Here is a 15,118-nt window from a genome sequence, read left to right as displayed (position 1 = left end):
AGCTTACCTCTCTTCTGAAATGGCATTCATGAGGCAACGGACTGATCTAGCCATTAGTCTGCGACATGAAATGATCACAGGCTAACACCAAGGGGCTCCTCGCTTTGACCTCTGCCCTAATTTCCCTTCCGATGACTGTGAAAAAGTCACATGGGGAAGAAGGGGTCTATTAAACAACATTGTGATAAGTAGGATACCTGTGGTAACACAACGTTCCTACTATCATATTATCTCATTTGATTCTCATTTGAAATGGGCACTGCCTTAACTACTAAGTTCAGAAAAGTAATTGCAAAATTCTCCTGGTTGATTATTAATCTTCTGTAAGTGCCAGAGGAAATCCAGAGCAAAGTCAGAGCTGGATGGGACTTTGAGAGGTCACCTATCTCCTGACTTCAGAGAGAATACTGAAAACATTGCCAAGAAATAAAAGCCCATTTTTGGATGATTTCAGGATCCAAATTCTCTGTTTTATAATACTCTTTTTCATATCTCATCTAGTGATCCTCAGACTTTAATGTGCATCAGAATCATTGGGAGGGGGGGGCTTGTTAAAACACAGATTTCTGGGCCCCACTCCCACAGTTTCTGATTCAGTAGCTGGTGGATGGGGCCTGAGAATGTGCATTTTCACAAGTTTCCAGGTGGTACTGGCACTGATAGTACCGGGACCGCATATTAGGACTCTGGTTCTAACCTAACCCTTACTGGACTGAACTCATATATTTGCCATGGAAATAGATACCAGTTGGTCATTATTCCTTGGTATTGAGGTATTCATATATTTGAATAACAATTCAAGAGTCCCCAGCCATTTTTTCCCTCCAGGCTAAATAATAGAAGTTCCCTAACATCTTATTATAGGTATCATTTTTCAACCCTTTAATCATTTTTAAAGGTTCTTTGTTGAGCTCTCTCCAAGTCTCTTTTAGTTGTAGAGACATGAACTAGGCCCAGATCCTTAGTCAGAGGCTGGCTGAGGCTGAGGATAAAGGGGAAAATGACTCACAGATTCATACAGTATACTCCTGTTTCTTAATCTCCAATATCCAAGCTTGCCTTATTAGCTCCCTTCTGATTCATGCTCTTCTGACTCCTTTATGAGCTGCAGTAATGTTTCGTTGACCTTCATAATGCCTTTCTTCTGAGATGCTCAAAGCACTTCTCTAATTTAACAGCTGACTGACTCAACATCCTAAACCAGTACAGAGACAAGTAAATTGTTATATTGCATATCAGTTCAGGAGGAGAGAGAAAATCTGGAACCCAAATTCAGAATTCTATCCAAAGATAATTATATGGAGAAAGACTCTTCTTATATTTATTGGACTTGGTAAGATACCAAGTTCACCTACTTCACATGACAGTACCAGTTCCAGGTGTAGGTCAAACTACTGAAACTCCTTCCCTTTGTGGGGACACTGTAATAGAGAACAGGAGTTGTGGATAAGGCTTTAAGGCTTCTGGGGTCAGTCTTCTCACTCATTTTCATCACTTGCCCAGCTGTTGGGAGAGAGACTATCAGCACCCCAAGTGGCATTGCAGTCTGTCCTAATCCAACTGGGCAGAAGTCCACATGAACTGAAAGCTAACCCACAAGCTATCCTTGACTCTTCCCACGCCATCTTGTTCTCCTTTTCTTCATCTCCATATTCTTTCTGCCAGTGTACTCAGTGTGTATGTCAAGGGCCCAGCCTCTGTGTCCTGCCTAATTTTAGCATGTGAGTTCTTTGAGAGAAGGAACTATGCTTTCTTTGTGCATTGTATGTGCTCTGGGGGTGCTTAATACATGCTAAATAATAACAACAGGGCCAGTATTTCCAGGAGAAATCAGCATTCTTGCCCACAGGCAGATCCTACCACTTACTTATATACAAGACAGGCAAAGCGGAAGGCATCCCTCTGCTCACAGGTCTTTCATTTTAGATAAAACAGTTGAAACTCAATATACCAAAGCCTGTTCCTACAAAATCTTTTGAAAGAGAACATTCTAGAGATGTGATCACTGAGCATTTGCATTAGGCCCCAAAACAAAGGGAACCTGTTAGATAATGTAAGTTCCCATATAACTATGCAGCCAAGTTACCTATTAAAAACCTCATGTGGATGAAGGAGACGCAGAGAAAAGATTGCTCTTTACTTCCCTAAAAAGTCCCTCAAAGCTTCAGAGCAGAAGGCTAGTCACTTGGTATAAAGTAACAGCAAATAAATCTACTGCAGTCAGGAACAACTCTGTCAGAGCCTCTGGTTTGTGACTATTTTAAGAGGTAAAGGAGTAGGAGGAGAGGGCAGGCCACCACTGAAAGTAACTGAAACAGGACTAGAGGACAGATAGGCACAAAGTTAATGACCATGACAGCGACGGTGATGGAGGTGCAGGAGGGCACAGCACATGGCTGAGACCACGGGCTCCTGGACATTTCTACAGGCCACAAAGCCGCCTGTGTTTCTCAGCATCTGGACCCGCATTTGTGACTGAGTTGAGCTCATTGTGAACTGTCATGGCCAAGGTCACAACTAGTCAACAGAGCCTCTACTCATGAAGGAACCATAACCAGTATCACTTCATCAGGCACACAGGCTAAGAAGAAGCAGAGAGTCACAGCAGCAGCAAACATGAGAAATCCCGACACTGACACATAATAAAAATTATCTCCTTTTTCATTCACCTGTATCACTCTCTCACAGCCCATAAATCATTAAAACAAACACTCTGAAAGTATTTATGAGCCTTTTTAGAGACTCTTAAAAGAACACATGCTTCCGAGTAGTAAAAAGAGTGTACCTTTAAAAACACTCCACTGAGATTCGGATGGCGCCTTATTGACAGCTAAAAGTAAGAATAAGAATGGTTATTTTCTTTGAATGAAGTATTTATTATGAAGAATATGCTGGAACAAAGTCTTTTTTTTACTGCTGAAGATGATATTACAGATGATTTTGTGATAATTACAATTAATCTGGATTGCAAATCTCTCTTCAATAAAATCTTAAAGTTTTAAAAAAAAATTTCCAAAAATAGCCAAGAACTCAGTTCTTTTTTCCCGTCTTACATTCTTTTCCTACTAACTGTAGCACTGAAACACTTCCTTTCATTGTTGACACCTTAGGTCATTTGGATTTAAAATCAAACAACACATAATAACAAAGAAGTCATTAAATAAAGCTTTCAAAATGGGAAAATGGCATTTGAGGGCATGCCTCCCTCCTTGTTCATAGCGAGTAGAGACAGGGACGCCTGGTAAGCAGCTACTAGAACTGTTTCATTAAAATCAATATTCCTAGAGGGGATATAATTTATAATTAACTGATAAAGAAATTCCTTTACCAAAGGCTCTCTGTTATAAGCAAGTTGTTTTGGCATGGAGTTCGTGTTCTCTGAATTAAAACACTTCAAATTAAACAAGGTGATTCAAATTTAATTTAAAATATTCATTATTAAAACCTTTAGTGTTCTTCAGTCCAAACTACGCTGGCAATGACATGTTAAATTCAGAGCAGTTAAAATTAGAGAACTTCATGGCCCTTGATTAATTTAGATAACTAACTCAAACTTGCAGAGGATGCTTTCAATTACTTTCTAAAGCCTTCATTCTAAAAGTATTTTATTTAAGTGCTTCTCCTTAGGAATATATGGATTAATTATTGAGTACAAAATCCTCCCTAAAAAATAAAAACTGTCCATTTACACATTTTACAAAATTACATTTGACTCTCTCATTATTTCTGGACCATAAGCTTGTAGCTCAGGGTAAGTATAATATAAAAGGAATCCTTTTAACATAATACACACACACACACAGAAAATAGGTTACCATAGAAAGTAAAGCTCAGTGATACAACCATTTCCATTAGTCGAATACTTTAACAGATACAATAAGTAATAATTTACAGATTGCCTTGCAAAGATAAAAATAGTAAGAATCAAGTACTTTCTCTTGGGAAAAAGGAATAAAGCAGGTTTCTTGTAGAAAAACCTCTTGCCACCATTCTTAGAATCCTCTAAAGCACTCACCCCAAAGCTTCTGGTTTTCCTAAGAAATTAAAAATGACTATTATAGTAACATTAAGAAGATTTAAGGAGAAAAGAACAAAGAGAACTCTTAAAAATTCTCCCAGTACTTACAAGTACTTTCAAAGGAAATCTGAGCCGCGATTCTTCAGAAGACTGCTCTCCCGCTCGCTCGTGAACACAATCTGAAGTCTAAAATAGATATCCTATCATGCTGGCCGGAGAAGTCACATTTCAGCTTACTAACTTTGACTTGAGTAAACAGTTTTACAACTCATAGAACAAACCCTGGCTAAAATTAACAGCACCCCAGCGGCAGGCAGGAACTAGCTGATTCGCATCATGTGTGCCTGGATTTATTCACTAGGACAACGTCGGTGTCCTCTTAATGGGAAATTTGGCCAAGGGGCGTGCTCTGGTGAACAATACACAGCATCATGATTATGCTAATTACGGAATTCAGTCCAATGATACTAACTTCTTTTAAGTTGTTTTTGCAAGTACTGACAAAGAAAGAGTAAGCTCTCTTTCTCTACAGGCACTCACTTGATTGTTTAAAAGTACATTCAAGTCAGACGAAACTTTGGCAACAAGGTGGCAGTGCTGTATGCACTTCACAAGGAAAAGCCTGGTAAAAGGACATTCTGTCAGATTACTTAGCGTGGCCAGAAGTGGTACTATGTGAAGTTAAATAGGCAACAAGCACACATACCACTGAGTCTATCTATAAGTCGCCTAGAATGAAAGTTTTTTTTCCCTTGCTATATTATGAACGTATTTCATTTGCTTGCTTTTTAGCTTTGTCTTCTGTACCTCCCAAGGAATTGCTATGAGGACACAGGTTCACTAATAAATTACAACTGAGAACAAACATCTCAAATATTTGCAAAAGGCATCGTTCTTGGCAGGAAGCATTTTGAAGTGTATTTAACTGCCTCGCTGGTTGTACTAGTTAATAGTTCTCCGTAAGTGACTGATCTTCTCTATCTATAAAGCATATTGAAGCTCAAGTTAACAGCTAAAGAACACAAGTATATAGCTAATATTCAAAAGAAAATTAGAAGTAACATGGAACTTTCTTTAAAAAATATAAACTCCCTTACTAAGTATAACTTATACCAAAGACACAGAACTGCTTAATATCTATCTATTCAAGATGGTTCAGGTTAGTTTATTTTAGACATTTAAGTTCTGATGACACATTTGGCTCTTACTGAACACTTTATGAAAAATATCAAACCATGTTACAAATATCAATCAACTTTCCAAACAGCTATGGGAGATGTCATTTTCCCATTTTTAAAAAACAGATGGTAAACAGTGAAATTCAATCAATGATTGTCCAAGGCTTCTTTCTGAATCAACGTTGCATTATCCCAACCCCCTCCTAGCCTCTCTCTGACATGTCTTCCATATTCCATTTAGCTATAATCCGGTAGATCTTTTCAGAGCTGGTTGTTTTCCTAATTTTAAAATGTCATGTCAGTTTAGACTTCAAGAGATTTCTTCAACTCATCTCTCAAATTCCAGGTCTGAGCTCCAGGGGCTCACTTAACACACGATTACAGGCAAGTGTCCTGTAACATGGACTTGACCGTGTCCTTACAAAGCACTGTCCACTTGTGGCATGCATACCCCAAGTGGCAAACACGGTGCTTGTCATTGGCATGAGGGGGCAACCACCAGCACAATCCCCCTCCTGTCTGTACAAAACTGTAGCTGCTAGTCTGGGATTCCACCCCTAGTGACCCATCTCAGGCAGCGCTAGCCAGCACCCATTCCACCCTCATGAGATGGTGGCTGGTGACACCACCACCCCGACCCAAAGACACTGGAAGTGGACATTTCCCACTCTGTGCCAAAGGCGAAAAAAGATGGCTGACCTCTGATTAATATAATTACTCCTCAGTGATCCACGGCAAACTTACTTTGGAATTCTAAAAGCCAAAAGAGGATGTTGGAAAGCTATTTTAAACACAATTACCCTTATCCTATTACATCATAGTTCAGTAGAAAACATTATTTCTTCCCTAAACCAGAAAGAAAAAGCAAATACACCAAGTTTATTTCTGCATCGAATTTTTCATAAGAGAACAATATGACAGATCCTGTATCGGTTATACTGAATCCAGTTCCTTATGATCATGCTGAGTATGACTCCACTGTTTCTTTCAACAGTGGCCACACCTGTTCCAAAATGCAAGAACCAAAACGTTCCAAAGAAAATAGTGTATCCTCCGATTTACATTAGTTACCCTGCTGCTTCCTTTTCGTTCGTGAAAATAATTTAAACGTCAACTGTACTTTTGTTCCAGGCATACTTATACCAGTAGAGAAAATTCTATGTGCATCATTAAAAGCAAGATAAATTCTTCCCATTCCTTCTCATGCACTTTTGGTAGTGGGGGAGGAGGGACAGGCAGCACTATGCCAGTGGAGGGTGGTGATCTAAGGGATCTTTAGTCCAACAGATCCATGGAATTAAAAGAAAAACAACTGTTTTTATGAGCTTGCATGAATGAATTAACCTAGATATAGATTCTCTAGAGCAGCTACATATGATTTAAAATTGTCTAATAGTCGCATTAAAAAAGTAAAAATAAAAAGGTGAAACTAATTTTAATAATACATTTTATTTAACTCAATATATGCAAGACACTATCATGTCAACATAGAATGAATATAAAAAATGACTAATGAGCCCTGGTCAGTGTGGCTCAATGGATGAGTATTGCTCCCTGCCCACCTGCTCCCCACAAAGGTTGAAGGTTCTGTCCCTAGTTCCGGTAGGGGCTTGTGCAAAGGCAACCAATTGATGTGTCTCTCTCACATCGATGTTTCTTTCTGGGCCCTCCACCCCTCCACCCCCTTCCATTCTCTCAAAAATCAATGGAAAAAATATCCTCGGGTGAGGATTAACAATAAAACAAACAAACAAAAAATGACTATTGAGATGGTGGGGGAAATGGAAAGCTAAAGAACTGAGACAGACAGAAAGAGAAAGGAAAATGATTTTCAGAAAGGAGGAAGAACTAAATGGAGGACAAACAGACCAAAGGAAGAAGAGAAGAAAAGAAGAAAAGAATTTCTTCTGAGGCAGAGAATTCCCCTATAAAGCATGTAACATATATGGGACTATTCCCATTCCAGGACTAGGTACTGGGGATACAGATAGGAAAGACAAGGTCTCTGTGTTCAAGGAGCTCACTGCCAGTGCCCACCCAGGCAAATACAACGTTCTGAACAGTTATTGGTTACATGCTACGGGAGCACATGTGAGGATGGGGGCAGGGAGCACAGTTTATTTTTTAAATAAAGGTTATTTTCTAATGAAATTGTAAATAGATGTTACAGGATATCTCGGGATTCTGAATTTTATTTTGGAACTTCAGAAGAGTCATGGAGAGATCGGTTATTTCCAAAATTTTTAAAAGTGACATCTGGAACTAGCAGTAAAGTTACATTCTGAGCTATCCATCAGTTTCAGATTAAACCTGGTTATTTGGTCCAACTAGTGAAGGTGTAGGGTAGCGAAAGAATAGAAAGGGAGAAACAATTCATGTTTTACCATGGTTTCCAGTTTTTCAGAGAAGACATAAAATACTCAAAGGCTTCATATTGCATAAAAAAAAATTACCAATCTATTAGGGATGAAACTCTTTGATTGTAGCTGTGGGGTCAGAAAGAATTGAGTTCAAAATGTAGTCCGCCAGCCTCTAGCTACATAACCTCAGGCCACTTAGCCAGCCTCTGTGAGTCTGCTTCCTCCCCTGTAAAACGGTGTTAATGCTGACATCAAGGGGAGAGTTAGAACTCTCAGAGAGCCCATGCAAAGGGCGTAGAGCCCAGGCACATAGGAGCTTTCCATGGACAGCCACAGCCATATGATGACACCCCTTCTACATGAATATAGTCCTTGCTGAAGATCAATTTGGGGTATTTATTGAGGATTAAAGCTTCCCTATTTTTATAGCTCAAAGCTTCAAAAAGAAAAGTAGAAGGGGGGGGGGATGTCGTCAGATGATTAAGTATTTCAGAGAAACCAAGGGTCTATAAACTATCTCTTTGAAAACTCTGTAGCTTTGACAGCCTGATTAATTTTTCTCTATTCTATCACCTCTTGTTGCTAGTGTAACGCTGAGTCAGAATGTAGGGACACTGACTAAACAGTATATATGTACAAATTCCACACCTTGGCAGATTGTGCAGTAATAACTCCTATTTGTTCCCACTTCCCGACATTCATGCCCTTGGGTAGTCCCTCCCCACACTGACTCTCGGTTGGCCAGCAAGACAGCAGCAAACATAACCCAGACTTGAGAAGTACAGGCCCACTGGGGCTCGCTCTCTCGTTGCACTTTGGAACCTTGAGACCACCGCATGAAGCAGCCCTACTAACCTACTGAGGATGAGAAGACCACATGGAGCAAAGATGCACTCTGCTCCTGTGCCCCTGCGCCAGCCAGCAAGACGACTGTCTGATGTGAGTGAGTCCCAGACAATGTGGCCCAGCCAAGCGGCCAGCTAACCACAGAGATAGGCCAGCTAACCACAGAGATAGGCCAGGCTAGCTCAAACCAGAAGAACCACCTGGGTGACCTACAAAATAGTGAGACATAATAAATGTTTGTTTTACTAAGTATTAGGTGGTCTGTTATGCAGCAAATCTTCAAAAAGTCTAAAATACTCCATTCCTTTACTTCTAAATGAAACCTTTTAAGACTTACCTATCTTACTCTTAAAATTCACAATTTTATAAAAAATTTCAATCCTGATTACTATTATACTTCTGTCATATCTATTATGTTAAACTAAAATGAAGCAGTGATATGCTCTGATTACAAAATTGCTAAAATAGTAAGTGTTCTATTTATTTCATCCCATCATTTGAAACAAATATTATGTCCTTCAATACTACAACTATATATCCCCTAAAGCAATGCCTTCTCCAGCCCAGCCATAAGAGTGATTACACTGGCATAGTTCATAGCTAGCCAGCCTGTCAATACTTCAGAAATGGATTAAGAGTGCCAATTTATATGCATATGAACAGGGAACTCTAAGATTTGTTCAAAAGGTAGATAGATATCCAAATGTGAAGTAGAACACAGCACTTGGTACCAATTTACTAAGATACTTGAAATCAATATTTTATTCTCTAATTTTTAATAGTATTGTTGTAAATGGATATGGTCTACTCCCAACCAGATAAATTGAGAAGTGGTCACTTTCAGGGTAAGCAACTCAAAATCAACCTTAAACTAAAAGAGATGAAATATTCCTAAGGGATTCTAACTTCCCTTGGCTATAAGAATCCGGTCAGTGGCTAGTTTCTTCAGGGCTGTATAGCCTAGTCTCTTGATGTACATGGTTGTATCTCTTAAGCACCAAGAATTCATTTTAAAAAGTGCTTCAATGAGTAATCATTTTAAAGTAGCAGCAATAAGCAAATATATATAAGCAGGATTAACAACTCAGCTCTAAGAACTATAATAGCCCAGTAAATATAAAATCCAAGAGGCCATTCTCAGAAACAGCAGAGACTAGTTTCGTTACAGAGGCCCCGGTTCACAAAAAGAGAGGGCCTACAGTACCGGGGTATCTGTGGTTGACTGTAGACCGTGAAATAGGAGACAACTATCCATTTTAGACCTAATGCTTCCATTGTAAGAGTTGTTTTCTTCGTTGTTGACATTAGATTTCTGTTTCTTAAAATGCTCTTAAAATGACAAAAAAATTATTCTCTTTAAAAGTTTTGCAAATTGAGAGCCTTTCTTGTAAACCACATTTAAAGGAGGAGCTCTTGATAGATCTGATTTCTTTAAGGCTTAAAAAACTCTTTTTAAACAAGATGAATGGAAGCATTAATAAATTCCAACTATGGTTCTGATTTTGAATAAGAAAAATATTGTCCTTATTATTGAAGCTTAAAAGATATAAGATTATAAAATATTAAGCAGCCAGTTAGACAAAGGATATTCTATTTGTTCATACACAGCATACCACAACAAGTTACACCCAAATCACGACATCAGACTAGTTAGTAGTCACTGTTTTTTGTATAAGTCCTAAACAAGCTATCTCTTCTCCTACATGTAGGGGTGGGTCAGTGTCCAGGAAAAATAATTAATATAACCCAAAACATACCCCAAAGCATGAGACCAGTTACTAAATTAATCTCTTTCAAAATCATCTTTAATTCTGGAGACTGATGAAACAGAAAGAATAAGTCAAATTTAAGTTATGATTCTTTAGAATGTGTTGGACAATTCTGAGACACACTGAGAAAAAAAAAGTATTAAAAATAGCCAAGAGAAGGACAAAGGCCAGGGATGAGATCAAAATTAGAAACATATAATATCTGGTGAACTGTCCATATAAGGGTATCTTTAAATCAGTAACTCAGTAAGGATAATCCACTGCAAAATAAACAGCTGCCATCATCAGAAAGGCTGGTTCTCCGTTTCTCATTCAGAAATCCCTCTGAGCCCCAGGAGACAAATACAGCTACATGTTCAATAATGCTCAGCAATGTTTGGAGGTATTTTCAAAACTGGTCTCAACTTTCCTGGCCCCAGACGAGAAACTTCATGTACTGTGATCTTTTCTTTTTATAAAAGTATGAAAAAGCAAGAGGATAAAACCTCTGCTGAGCATTCCTCACCGTATCTAGTATACCATATTTACTTACATTCCCCTACCTGTGGTCGGCAAACTACGGCTCGCGAGCCACATGCGGCTCTTTGGTCCCTTGAGTGTGGTTCTTCCTAAGCCTTAGGAGTACCCTAATTAAGTTAATAACAATGTACCTACCTATATAGTTTAAGTTTAAAAAATTTGGCTCTCAAAAGAAATTTCAATTGTTGTACTGTTGATATTTGGCTCTGTTGACTAATGAGTTTGCTGACTACTGCCCCACCCCATGGATTTCTGATTCGCCAGAGTAGGCTGCTGTTTGTTCATTCTCATTTACTTATTCATTAGTCTCTCAGGGAGCTTCTTAACCTGGTGCCAAGCACTAGAGAAATGAAATAAATAAGGATCCCATGTTCTAGGACAGTGATGGTGAACCTATGACACGCGTGTCAGAGGTGACACGCGAACTCATTTTTTTGGTTGATTTTTCTTTGTTAAATGGCATTTAAATATATAAAATAAATATCAAAAATATAAGTCTTTGTTTTACTATGGTTGCAAATATCAAACAATTTCTGTAGGTGACACGGCACCAGAGTTAAGTTAGGGTTTTTCAAACTGCTGACACGCCAAGCTCAAAAGGTTCGCTATCACTGTTCTAGGAGTTCAGAGTAGTGTGGAAGACAGATACTAGTACACAAAATAATTATAGTACAATGTAGGGCATATAATGGAAGTGTGTACAAAAGTAAGAGCTGCAATTCTCTTTGGGGCTTGGGAAAGGTTTTTCTATGGAAACTAGAGTCCCGATGCATGAAATTCATGCATGGGTAGGGTCCCTAGGCCTGGCTGGCAATCAGGGCCAATCTGTGGGGCAACCAGCAGGGTGATCAGAGGGAGGGAGAGCCCCCCCCACTGGCACCTGCCTTGGCCAGCCTGGCACTGCCTGCTTGCCAGCCCCGCCACAGGTCACTTCCCTCTGCAAGGTGACCAGCAGGGCAGGGGGGGCAGTGCCGGCCCACTGGCCAGCTGGCCCCACCCCCCCACCACTGGTTGCCTCCCTCTGCGGGGTGACTGGCAGGGCGATTGGGTGGCCCCCACTGGCACCTGCTTGGGCTGCATTGAGTGTCTGCCCCTTCGTGGTCAGTGCCCATCATAGCTACCAGTCATTCTGCTGTTCTGTCAACTTGTGTATTAGGCTTTTATTATATAGGATGCCCAGGCAAAGAAAGGGTGAAAGGTATTTTAGGCAGATCAGTACAGGCAAGAGCTCAGAGGCTGGACACAACACAGCATGTTCTAAAATTAGCAAAATAAAAGTGCGTGTCTAGAGGGTAAATAAAGGGATATGAATGGGAGAAGAGGTAGGAGATTAGGCTGAAAAAGTAGATTGGTGCTAGGCTGTTGAGGTCCTTATGTGCTATGTTAACACATTAGTTCATTATCCCATAGCCCTGACGCTCTCAACTCTGGCTACACAATAAAATCTCTTGGGAAGCTTTATAATAAAATACTGATGCCTGATATTAGTTAGTATCAATTAGTTCATCTAGGACAGGGCATCAGTATTTTTTAAAAAGCTTCCCATGTAATTCTAGTATGTGGTCAGGGGTGAGAACCACCACTGTAGGCAACAGGAAGTCAACACATCTGTATAAGTAGGGTGATGATGTAACAGGTTACAAAAAAGTTAAGTGGGCAATATGTATAGAGTAGATTAGAGGCACAGAGACTAGGGGAAAATGTCCATTTATTGGCTACTGAGTATAAGCAAGAGGTAAGAGTCTGCCAGTAGTTATGAACATTTTATGGGTCACTGACCTATATGAAAGTCAAAGATAAAGGCTAAAAGCCCTTCCCTTGGGAAAAATGCACATATGTCAAAAATGTACATATATTTTCTGGGGATTATGAACCTCTTTGAGTAATGGATTCAAGTTAAGAAACCCTGACCTAAAGTCAGTGATGAGAAAGAGGAGAGACTTTTGAGGTAGAATCCATAGCATTGATGACTTTCAGGTGAGAGAAAAAGAATTAAGGATGACACTACCATTCATTCCTAGCTTCAGAGTTATCAGTAAAGGTATTGTGCACTCTTAAGGAATCATAGTGAGCACTTAACAGGCATTTATCTCACTGAATTTTCCCAATTCTGTAGGCTGGGCTGCCATCATACCTGTTTCACAATTGAAGAAACTGAGATTTGGATACATTAAGTAGCTTGTCCAAGGTTACATGTGATAAGTGGTGAAGGAAGAATTTAATCCCAGAGCGTATGACTCCAGAGTTTGCAGTATTAGTCTCTTTCCATACTACTTTTGGCAAGTAGTCCTATTAATTAAAAAGAGGAGACAGGAGGATAAAGCAGGAGTAGAGTTAGAATGAGATGAATTTGGGAATAAAGATATAAAAAAAATAGTTTTAGACATGATGTGTTCAAGACAGTACAAGACATAAAGATGACAATATATGTTAAATCAGAAAAAAACAGACCGGAGCGCAAAAGGTGAGAGCAGAAAATACCGTAGGTTTACTGAGTTCTCTCCATGTGCCTGGTAAAGTGCTTTCTCACAGTGGTATAAGCTCTAGCATCATCTTTCCTTTACAAGTGAGGACACTTACATGGCCATTGGTATAAGCTCTATCATCTCTCCCGTTACAAGTGAGGACACCGAGATGGGAGGTCAGAGTCACATGGCCAGTAAGTGGGGGAGCCTATCTTCTTAATCCCGAACCTAGACTCTCTGGCACTACAACGAGGAGTAGAAACCAAGGTGTCATAAGTGGCAGCAGCTCCCAACCTGTTCTAAACTAACGATATTGAATATATATATATATGTATATATACACACACACACACACATATACACACATATATACATATATATACATATATATATATAATGTTATATTGTTTCAATTATTTAAGAAGAAATAAGGGATATTTCTGTCTCAACCAACTTAAACAAATATCAGAGACACATTTTCCCAGGAAATATGCAAACTTGGTTGCAAACCTATGTATATGACAAAGCATGAGACAAATTCCACAGTGTTGTTATCAGAGTCAGAATTCAGAACAATCAGTCTAATGGAGATAGTGTCTTGTGTTTCCTGAGGCCACAATGAAGCCAGGAAGTGGTGAAATTTCCTTTTTTATACTCTTTTTGTAGCTTGAAAAGAATGTGGTTTTGAAAAGTAACAAATAAAACTTGAACCACACTCCACAAGTCTAGACTAGTTACTTCAGGTTTAACAGTGGAATAACTTATGCACTGTAGTTTCAATTAAAACCTGTTATACTTCAACGTTTAAGCATTTTTGAAATAACTGTACTAAAAATCATACAGCCTGAGTCAAAAGCATCCCTCTTATAAAGTACATTTAAAAACCCTCTATTATCCTAGCATTTTCTCCTGTTTTAGAATTAACATACCTGAGAGAATATAAAATTCCAATTAAGAGTTTTGAAGTTCTATTGCACAATCTTTCACTTAGACTTAGAGCAAGAATTCCTTCTATAGCCCCTATCCCAGTCACCTGCCACTATGCTTGAAGGGTTCCACTGATGGGAAGTCATTACTTTCTAGGGCACCCCACCTTACTACTGGAGTATTATTTCCAGAGTTTAGAGGAAGTCAAAATTCTTTGCCTTGTAATTTTCATTCATTCATTCATTCACTCATTCACTGAGCACTCCTTTGCCCCACAATATGCAAATTATACATACTACCCCTGGTCTTCCTATTCCCTAATCTAGGGTTTGCTTCTATTGTTCTTTTATACCTTCTCCTTCAGATCCAACAATCAAACGCCTTCAGCAGTGGTTCCTCATGAGACCTAACTTTCAATCCATCACTATGCATGTCTCCCTCCCTTGACAATGTCTCACCGAAAATGTGGGTTCACATACGTAAACACAATTCATCATGTGTGGTCTAACTAACTCAGATTTTTAGTAGCCACATTATAGAGATGCTCATATAAGCCTGTGGTCAAATAAACTCCTAGTTCTTTTTCATCTCAGGTGCATCGGAGATTGTCCTCCACCTACAAGCATTCCTCAACTCCTGCAAAAGGTTTATCCTTGGTATATTTCATCTTGCTAATTTTAGAATAGTATTACAACCTATTCAGATTCTGCATCTAGAATCAGTCTGCTATCTATGGTTTTAGTCATTTTTTCTAGATTTGTCATCTTGAAATTAAACTTATGGCAACCCAGATCTTTACAGAAAGAGAACATTATTATTAAAAATCTGTTATCAATGGGAACTCAAAGTACTTTATAGATTCTCTGGACTAAGTACTTCTCTCTCTCTCTCTCTCTCTCTCTCTCTCTATATCTATATATATATATATACACACACACACACATATACACATATGTATGTTTAAATCTCATAGAAACAAATCTGTTTTTGTATTTTCTGTTCTGCTTCTTTATTCTATTTGTTTTAGAACCAATAT

General features: G+C 39.0%; 1 protein-coding gene across 5 annotated transcripts in view; it reads right to left on the bottom strand.

Moving 5' to 3' along the window:
* The window catches only part of SLC20A2 (solute carrier family 20 (phosphate transporter), member 2), a 93,060-nt gene that overhangs the window by 62,786 nt on the left and 15,156 nt on the right, over positions 1 to 15,118 (bottom strand). Inside the window, exons 1-2 of one of the 5 annotated variants that reach the window (XM_006765520.2) lie at positions 4,127 to 4,424; positions 2,786 to 2,830 (exon numbers count right to left, since the gene is read on the bottom strand). The exons of 1 other annotated variant lie outside the window; for it this stretch is intronic. The gene's annotated coding sequence lies outside the window, so the exon portion shown is untranslated. Of the gene's footprint in view, positions 1 to 7; positions 200 to 2,785; positions 2,831 to 4,126; positions 4,566 to 15,118 lie in introns of those variants that run through there. 3 more of the 5 variants (XM_006765518.2, XM_015565186.1, XM_006765522.2) reach the window with 3 other exon arrangements.

This window comes from Myotis davidii, unplaced genomic scaffold (assembly GCF_000327345.1).
Source record: "Myotis davidii unplaced genomic scaffold, ASM32734v1 scaffold93, whole genome shotgun sequence".
Lineage (NCBI taxonomy): Eukaryota > Metazoa > Chordata > Mammalia > Chiroptera > Vespertilionidae > Myotis > Myotis davidii.
The sequence above is the reverse complement of the archived record's forward strand: the minus strand, read 5'-3'. Positions and strand labels throughout refer to the sequence as shown.